Here is a 10482-nt window from a genome sequence, read left to right as displayed (position 1 = left end):
TTTCCACTTCCAAAGATCGACCAGCTGGTGGACGCGACGTCCGGATTTTGACTGCTCAGCTTCATGGACGCCTTCGCCGGATACAACCAGATCCGGATGGCGCCTGAAGACGAGGAGCACACCGCCTTCGTGACTCCCAAGGGCCTCTACTGTTATCGGGTGATGCCCTTCGGACTGAAGAACGCCGGCGCCACCTACCAGCGACTCGTCAATAAGGTCTTTAAAGATCAGATCGGGCGCAACATGGAGGTGTACGTGGATGACATGCTGGTGAAAAGTGCGCAGATCCCGGATCATGTTCAGGATCTCGAGGAGACCTTCCGCACCCTGCGACGACACCGAATGAAGCTCAACCCGATCAAATGCACTTTTGGGGTGACCTCAGGGAAGTTTCTCGGGTTCCTCATTTCTCAGAGAGGGATTGAGGCCAACCCTGAGAAGATAAAGGCAATCCTCGACATGCGTCATCCGAACACCAAGAAGGAGGTCCAACAGCTGAACAAAAAAATCGTCACTCTTAGCCGATTCATTTCTCGATCAGCTGAAAGGTGCCTCCCATTTTTCAAAACTTTGCGCCAGGCAAATGGTTTTTCTTGGTCGGATGAGTGCCAACGGGCCTTCGAAGACCTGAAGAAGTATTTGGCTTCCCCGCCGCTGCTCGTAAAGCCGCAGGTTGGGGAGACCTTGTATCTCTACTTGGCCACATCTTCTGAGGCGGTCAGTTCAGTGCTCGTCCGAGAAAACGAGAACCGAACCCATCAGCCTATCTACTACATCAGCAAGGTGCTCCACGGCGCCGAAGTCAGATATTCGGAGACGGAAAAGATGATTTTCACCCTGACCGTCTCCGCGCAATGACTCCGTCCATACTTCCAGGCTCATGCCATAGTGGTGCTCACCAACCAGCCCCTGAGGGCGATATTGCGCCGACCGGATACATCTGGACGACTGGCAAAGTGAGCGATGAAGCTCAGCGAGTTCGACATTCAGTACCGACCGTGGCCTGCCTTGAAGGCTCAGGTCTTGGCCGACTTCATCGTCGAGTGCCCGACAACCGACCAAGGGTCGGGAGCTGAAGACCCGGGATGAGACGCGGTCTCCGAGTCAGATCCGGTCTCCACCTGGGTACTGCACATCGACGGGGCTTCAAACGCTCAGGGGAGCGGGGCCGGGCTCCTGCTCACAAATTCGGATGGGGTGGTCACCGAGTACGCCCTCCGATTCGACTTCAAGGCCTCCAACAACCAAGCCGAATATGAAGCACTCCTCGCTGGCTTGAGGATGGCGAGGGAACTGGACGTCGACAGCCTCCGGGCATTCTCCGACTCCCAGCTGATCGTGGGGCAGGTCAAGGGTGAATTCGAGGCGCGAGATCCGACCATGGTCAAATACCTTCAGAAAGTGAAGGACCTCGTAGCACGCCTCAGGTATTTTGAAATTTCCCACATCCCTAGGTCGGAGAACGCCCGTGCCGACGCACTCTCCAGACTGGCGACTTCGGCTTTCAACTCTCTAGGTCGGACGTTCGTGGAGACCCTCGAGCAGCCGAGCATCGATCGGGTCGAAGAAGTACAGTAGCTGACGGCCGAACCAAGTTGGATGGATCCGATCGTTCGGTATCTGACCGACGGAATCAGTCCCGAGGATCCCGCGGAGGCCAAGCGGCTCCGATGGTCGGCCTCCCAATATGTAATCATGGACGGCCGACTCTACAAGAGGTCGTTCTCCCTCCCCTTGCTCAGGTGTTTGGGACCGACCGACGCCGACTACGCCCTCCGAGAGGTGCACGAAGGAATTTGCGGGAATCACTTGGGGGGCAAGTCCCTGGCCTACAAAGTCCTGCGACAGGGCTACTACTGGCCTACCATGAGGAAGGACGCAGCCGAGTTGGTCCGGAGGTGCGAACCGTGTCAAAAGTATGCCAACGTACAGCACCAACCGGCCAGCCGAATTGCTCCTATTGTTGCTCCATGGCCCTTCGCTCAGTGGGGGGTCGATATTCTCGGCCCTTTTCCCCCACCGTCGGGTCAAAGAAAGTTTATAGTTGTCGCCATCGACTACTTCACCAAATGGGTGGAGGCCGAGCCCCTGGCGCAGATCACCGAGCGGAAGATGGAGGACTTTATCCAAAAGTCCATCATCTTCAGGTTCGGGTTGCCGCATACTATCATCACCGACAATGGACGGCAATTCGACAATCAAGACTTCAGAGATTTCTATGCCAGGTTCCACATCACACACCGACTGACTTCAGTCGGGCATCCACAGTCCAACGGCGAAGTCGAAGTGACCAACCGGACTTTACTCCACGGACTCAAAACCCGACTGAATGAAGCCAAAGGCCTCTGGGTCGACGAGCTAGGCTCCATTCTGTGGGCTTACCGAACGACCCCCCGCATTCCGACCGGGGAGTCGCCTTTCAGCTTGGCCTACGGGACGGAGGCGATGATCCCGCTCGAGATTGGACTGCCGTCTTCAAGAGTCGAGCGGTATCAAGAGCCGGACAACTTCGAGAGTCGGAGGGCCGATCTAGACCTCCTCCCCGAACTACGAGACGAGGCTCAAATTCGCATGGCTTCGTACCGACAGAAGGTCGCTCGGTATTACAACGCCAAGGTCAGACCAAAGCTTTTCAAGCCTGGTGACTTAGTCCTGAGGAAGGCAGAGGTCTCGAAGCCCCTGGACCAAGGGAAGTTGGCTCCGAACTGGGAAGGGCCCTACAAGGTAGCAGACACCTATGGTCCGAGAGCCTACCGACTGGAGACCCTTGAGGGGAAACCCATTCCCCGAACTTGGAACGCCGACAACTTGAAGTTGTATTACCAATGAACTTTGTAATTGTCCAGTCGGAATACAAACTCGATTTGAAATCTCGGAGTTTTAACTCTTCGACTAACGATCGGCGCTCACCAAGGTCAAGCCCCGACATGCCGACTTGGGCTTGGTATCCGCCTGAAACCGATGACCCTATCGTCGGTGATGCATCGGACTCTTACGAGGACCGACGCATCCACACGGATGGGAGTTACACTCCTTCGACCTTCGACGACACATCGGACCCTTACAAGGACCGATGCATCTGTATTAACGGGAGTTACACTCCTTCGACCTTCGACGATACATCGGACCCTTACAAGGACCGATGCATCTGTATTAACGGGAGTTACACTCCTTCGACCTTCGACGACACATCGGACCCTTACAAGGACCGATGCATCTGTACTAACGGGAGTTGACACTCCTTCTACGGTCAAACTTTCGAGCCAGACCATCGGCCGACATACCGATCGGGTCCCGACCAAAGAAAGGCGAAATGCCTACGCGACCGACGTCGCGACTCCCGACCGAGCTACGGCCGGTCGAAGGGTATTCGGCTTACCACCGTCTATCGCACAATGCGACCTCAGTCGCATTCATGATTTACCGACCGGGCTACGGCCGGTCGGAAGATATTCGGCTTACCACCGTATATCACGAGGCGTAAAGGTATACCCGGCACAAGGGTATTAGGGTCCGACTTATCGGTGCTCCCTCAACCGAGTGCGCCGGACGACATTCGACTAAACGCGTCAGAGGGGACCCGACTACCGAACCTTTATCACGGTCGGTCGGCTCCCGACTCAACAGACGCGCCCGACTGACGACCTTGACTATCAGAGGCCGATCCAAAGTCGGGACCTACTCTACCTTCGTGGCGGCACGAGTTGCCGAACGTCCTAACCGACCTATATGGGTTAGAGACTTACATGAGTTAGCGACTTACGAAGACATTCAACAATACATAAGAAGAAGACCAAGCGGAGGAAAAAGTAAAAGAAGTTTTCATTTAAAGTTAAAAGGAAGTTTACAAAGTCGGGTCGAAGCCCGATTACAAGTATTCCAAAAAAGAAAAAGACAAAAGCAACTAAAGTCAGCAAGGCCCGATCATCCTTCTGAGTCGATCTCCTCGACCGACGGAAGATCGGGGATGACCGGTGTGTCGACCACGATCGATGCTGGGTCGACGGCCGAAGTAGGACCTTCGATCGACGGGGGGCTGGCAGTCGGCGCCACTTGCTCCGGGATGGCTTCCTCCGCCACGACGACGCCTCCCGATGGCTGGTCGGCCATCTCCTCGGTGGCTTGCTCCTCGGCCCCCGGTGGGATGATGCTGCTGAGGTCCAGCTCCGGGTACAAGGCCTGGACCGCATCCCGACCGTCCTCGTACCCCACCCGGTACGAGGCGAAGCCCGACTCGAGCATCTCCTCCCGATACTGGTCGGAGGCACGGAAGTCCTCCACCGCCCGACTGGCCGACTCCTTCGCCGACCTTGCCTCTGCCTCTGCCTTCGCTATGTCGGCGTCGGTCTGGGCGATCGACAGGTCCTCCTCAGCTTTGGCAAGCTTCTCCAAGCTGACCCGAAGCTGCTCGCGCTCGCCTTCAAGTTCGGCGGCGACGCCATCACGCTCCCGCCGCAGACGATGCGCGGTCCGGCCCTTGCGTTTGGCTTCTTTCTTGGCCGACCTTAGCTCGGACCCGAGCCGGGAGACTTCGTCTACCAACCTAGCCTCCCGGTCGGCCGACTGCTTTAGGTGGTCGACCAACATCGTCCGGTCGGCTTCGGCCGCCGCCGACCTTTCCTTCCAAGCCGCCTGGGCGGTCCCGAACCTCCGATAACCGGCTTCAAGCTTCGACATGGTGTAGACCAGCTGCCGACGTAAGTGTTTCGTCAGGAACGCATAGTGAGTAAAATTCTAAGGAAAAAGAAAGCGAAGCAAGGCTTACCTCGACCATGGTCGGGTAGAACTTAGACAGCATCTCGGTCACTTGCCAAGACCTCAACGACTCCACGTCGGTCGGGAGGAGGATTCCCTGGCACAGCCTCCTCGCCAAGTTGTGGTCGGCCAACGCCGACGCCCCTTCGGGGAACTGTGCGCTAGGCGGCACAGTACGACTCCCCGACCTTGTTTCGTCCGTGGGGTCCATCGGGGCCTTCCCTCGATCGTCCGCCCCGACCGACGGAACCGACAGCGAGGGGATGCTTGAGGTTGAACCGGCACCCCCTGTTGCGGCCACAGACGCCGCCGGATGATGTTCGATTTCCCGAACGTCATCCGGCTCCACCGCTGCCGGCGAAGCCGCCGATGTCCCTTCGGCCGCTTCTTCCGCCGGCCTCTCCTCCGCACGCGCTGTCGGAGCCGCGAGCGCTATGACTGGCTCCGATTGGTCGGTCGCCGACGCTTCGACGGTCGGCGCCGCTGGAGTAGGCTTCTTCAGAGGACGCGAAGGTCCTGCCCCCGATGCCGACCTCTTCCTTGATGCAAACTGCCGGATCTCGACGTCGGTCGGCCGCATTCTTGGAGGTGTCCCTGCGATACCGACAGAAGTGTTAATCAAAGAACCACCAAAGGGCTGAATGAAAAGAAGACCGGGGGATCGGGCGATACCTAGTCAGGGGACCAAGCTCAAGCCGGTGTCATAGAGAGCTTGTTCGGTAACAAGCTCCCTCTGCTTCGGGACCGACATATCTTTGAGTCGGTGGAAGTCCTCCCGGTCGTCCGCCTCCACCCGACTGTTGTCATTGGCTTCGGTTCGGGGCACGCCCCAGTGGGAAGGGAAGCCCCAAGGAGATGGAGATGATACAAAGAAGAACTGGTTCTTCCACCCATGAATGGATGATGGAAGACCAGTGATGAAAGAAAGACCCTTCCGGGGGTTGAAGAGCCACCACCCTCGGGCCTTAGGGTGGGGTCGGAGCACAAAGAAAGTCCGGAAGAGCGAAATGCGAGGGTTGGTCGGCAAAAGCTGACACAACAGCGCAAAGCTGATTATCAGACGGATGGAGTTCGGCGCCAGTTGCGCCGGACAGAGTCCGTAATAATTCAGCAGATTTCGGACGAACTCCGGAATCGGAAGCCGAAGACCCGCGCGAAGATCTTCGACGTACAACGCCAGTTGGCCGGGCGGAGGGTTGTTAACCCGACCGCCGGCCCCTGGGGCGGAGAGTTGATACTGCTCCGGGATTTGATATTGCTCCCGAAGCCGATCAACGTTCGGCCCCGAAAGCGAGGAAACCTCAACTTCCGGAGTCGACCGGGAGTCATCGGTCGGATTTCCCGACCGAGCTCCCCGAGTTGGATTTCCGGCCATTACACCAGAACCGAACAAGAAGAGGAAGAAGCGAAGAGGAAGAAGAAGAAGAGGAGGGGAAGACCACGAACCGGCACTGAACCCTTCCGGAAGCAGGAGGAAAGGCTCTGCCCGCGACGACTGAGAAATCGCCCGGACAGAGTTTCTGCAGCAAAATGTCAGCAATGGAGTCCTGGGTCCGGATGGTCCTATATATATATAGGGCCGTCTGACGGCCGAGATGTCTCCGCGCCGATCGAAGCCTCATGGATGTGCAACACGTGGCGGCTTCCGGGTGGCCTGATGATTCGGCGCGCCCATCCCAGGACGGCCGCACCGCCCTCATTAAATGCAGGGGGCGCCGGCCCAACCACCTCCGACACGTGGCAAGCGGGGCCGCGGTTCCGCATTAAGGCGCCTGCGTCGATTCGCATTCCCGATGGGACGCCTGACAGCGCACCGCGACGGTCTGCGTTCCCCAAAAGGCGCCGGATATCCGGTCGTCTGACACCGAATCGTCCGGCACCCGACCTCCTGACGCCGACGTGACGTCTGACGATGACAAAATGTGACATCTGACACCTGACGCCGACGCGACACCTGACGTCGATGTGACATCTGACACCGACTAGACGTCTGACGCCAGCAAATCGCTCGGCATTCATGAGACGCCTGACATCGGATCAACCCGCGGTACGATCGAAATTTGGCATACGACGAATCCACTCCTGTTCGCCCAGGGTTGCTGCCCAAATAAAAGCATCGGCCAGCTCACCGTCCGACTCAGGAGTGGAGGGGGGCAACTGTTGGGGAATACCCACCGACCGACCGACCGACGGACGGACGGAGGGACCGACCGACCGACCGACGGACGGAGGGACCGACCGACCGACCGACGGACGTAGGGACCGACCGACCGACTGATGGCCGGAGGGCCGGAGCGACCGACCGACGGTCGGAGCGACCGACCGACGGGCGCCATCACCGGCCAATTAACGGCCTACAACCGACTGAGGATGTGTCGGCCGGGCATGCTTTTCCCGACCGACTGAACCTAGAAGTCTGATGGCCGACTCACGCAAGGCTCGCCGACCAACGGAGGGGCCCGACGCCACTCAGCTGGCCACCGACCTAGGGTCGGTCGGCTCCTCCGATCGCCGTACAGCCGCCAGGGCTTGTCAGTTCTGACAGCCGCATGCGGCACGGCCACCTAGGGGCATTGTCCCGCCGAAGGCATTGTCAACCTTAGTGATTTGACAGCCCCACGGCGACATGACACTTTCACGGCGACTCTTACAGTCTACAGTGAGTTGACAATTCCTCACTTGTCCGCGCCATTAATGACGGCGCCATACCGTGCTCCACTATATAAATCGGGGAAGGCAACAGTGCAGGGGATCTCTCTCCACTTCTCGACTTCGAGACCACAAGCTCGCACCTCTCTCCCTCGATTGAGCTCTCTGTCTTCATTTCACTGTTGCCCAGTCACCTCTCTGACTTGACCGTCGGAGGGTCCCCGCCGGAGCCGCCTCCGGTCAGTGTGGACTTCTCGTTTTGCAGGTGCACGTTCCCCGGCGATCGGACGACGAGGCGATTGGCCGCAACACTGCTTAATCTGCAGCATTATTATCCTTCTCTCTATGGATATGTTTTAGTTCAAAAGCCTGTAAAGCTACGGTCCAAACTAATTTCAGTAGTGGAAGAAGGGCATGGTCTTTGTCAAAGATTAGGCATCATCCAAGGTAACTTTTTCTTATTGAACACCAGCAGCATTGCCTGCAATAGCAGAGAAGGAATTTATTTCCCCAGGAACAGAGAAAAGAAGTGTGAGCCACACACAGTCGATGACCGGGCAGGCAAACAAGAGGAATTAGGTTTCAGGAGAGTGATCTTGGGGTCACTACTTTGGCGTAAAAGCGTGAGAATGAGGAAGCAGGAGGTCTGGAGTCCTCCTGATACTGGCTTCCATATGGAGACACTAATTTGGATGGTGAGGGAGAGAGCCTGGAATCCTTTCATCACCATCTCATTCTTTGCAACTATTTCTAGCTAGTTTACCTACAAGTTTACATGTCACGCTGTGCCGACACGAGGTAGGAGTTGAGAGGTGGACAATGGCAATCTATCTTCGAGATGGGCAACATGTCGCCGGTCTGCTCTAGTGCAAAATATGCAATGCAGGATCCCCCAACTTGTCACTAGCCCCATCCAAACACTTCAGTTATTCATAGAATATAACTTACCTGGTTAAGGTTGAGAACAAGTTTGCCACTTTTGAAGTGCTTTATTTGGGTTAGTGGATGGTTTGCATATAAATAAAAAAAAATAAACAAATAAAATTCTGAGAAGAAGTATGGCGGGGAATGAGTTTTGTAATTTGCTCGATACGAGCTCATAAAACGTTAGTTACTGTCTATATAAATAGAATATCGTTCTTGTGAGATTGCTCAATTTGGAAACTTTCCCAATTAAGAGCTCATTTAGATTATCCCATGCAATCCAGTAGGATTCACGGGAATGAAAACATATAGGCCAGACTGGGCCTATATTGTAGAAAGGGAATACCTTCAGATTGGGCTGGTCCAAATACCACTAAGACCTTAGTGTGGCTTAAAATTGACCTTCCTATCATAGGCCAAAATGTGGCATAGCAGGGGCCTAACATCAGTGGGACTCTCATAGACTAATCCACGTTAGGAATGCCAAGAGAATCTTCTACTCAGGTTCGAACTTTGAAGAGTCCAAAGCTAGTGTGGCAAGGACTCTCTACCTATCAAAGGAGGCCTAGGGTGCTAAGTTTGGATATTGGATTATTCTATGATGTGATAACCCGGCCCAATTGGATCCAAAACCAGCCCACAAAGTCCAAATAAAAAAAAATAAAAAAAAAAGAGAATAGAGGAGAGGGAGTCTTCTTCCTCCTCTCACCGGCTCCCAATCGAAATCAGAAAGAGCCCCCTCCGACTCTATTTAAGGAGGAGAACCCTCCTCTCTCCCTCTCACCAAAGACTCGAGACTCAGTCGGCGGCAATCGTCGGAAAATCACCATGGAGACCTGACCTGTGCCTGTCCAATTTTTCGTCGGCGTCGAAGGTGAGTCTCCTCCTCCTTCCTCTCTTCTCCCTTTTTCTTCCCGTGCCGGTGTGCACACTCGACGGCGATCGGAGTCGCCAGATTTTATTACGGAAGAAACCTCTATTTTTGCCCAATTTTCTTCAATTTTTCGACGTTGGTGGTCACCGCCGACCATCGGTTTGATCCCTCCGGGCCATGGGATCGTCGGCCCTTGTCGCCGGCCATCACCATGACGGCTGCAGCCTTTGGTCGGTCGAGCAAAGGAGGGGACCACATGGTCCCTTGTTTCAGCCCAAGACAACCATGGGAAGAAGAAAAGAAAAAGAAGAAGGAAAAAGAAAAAGAAAAGAAAAAGAAGAAGAAGGAAGAAAAAAAAAAAGAAAAAGAAAAGAAGAAGGAAAAGAAAAGAAAAAAAAAAGAAGGAAAAGAAAAAGAAGAAGAAAAAATAAAAAATAAAAATAAAAAAAATTATTATATAAAATAATAGGACTCTCTCTCCCCTCTCTACATTCTCTCTTCATTTTCTCTCTCTAGATTCTCTCTCTATTTTCTCTCTCTAGACCTTTTTATCTCTTTTTATGGATTTTGTCTCTCTGGGGTCATTCTCTCCCTCTGATTGCATCACAGACCCTAGGATAAACTTGAGATGAAAATATGATGATCTGAGACTGCTTCAAAATTCGTGCAGTAGATTGGATTCCGATCCGATCCTTATTCGAAATTGATAACATCAATTATGATTAATTCATATTAAGTCACCCTGATATGACCTCTGATGATCTCAATCATGATTGTCACTTTTGAAAGATACGAAGATTCTCTCTCCACTTTCTCTCTCTATTTTTCTCTCTCATGATTGACTTTCTCTCTCTAAGAAGGTCTATGAATCCTGTACCGAGTCATGCCTTCATCTTTTAGGGACTCATATTGACTTTAACAAGATAATCCAAAGTTGCTTTGATATTCGTGCTGTATGTCAACCTCATTTGATTATATCAAGGATCTTTCAAATTCATTATTAATGAACTCTATTGGTTGATCTTGATCTAATTTGTGCTTCACAACTTCTTGTTCAAGTCACTTAAATCTGACTCTTAGATCAGAGATCCTGAATTGCCCTGGATTGTCCGATACATCTGGTCAACAGTCCTCTTTCCTTATGATTTAATTTTATTATATTCATAGAATAAAAATTGATGATGATTTGATATTTTAAATAGGATTAGCTAATTTTTCTAACGAAGTCTGAAGATCTAAGATGAATGAGGTAAGTAGATCTTACGCTCCTTATTTATTTT

Source organism: Elaeis guineensis, chromosome 1, assembly GCF_000442705.2.
Source record: "Elaeis guineensis isolate ETL-2024a chromosome 1, EG11, whole genome shotgun sequence".
Taxonomy (NCBI): domain Eukaryota; kingdom Viridiplantae; phylum Streptophyta; class Magnoliopsida; order Arecales; family Arecaceae; genus Elaeis; species Elaeis guineensis.
This window is presented reverse-complemented; position numbering follows the sequence as displayed.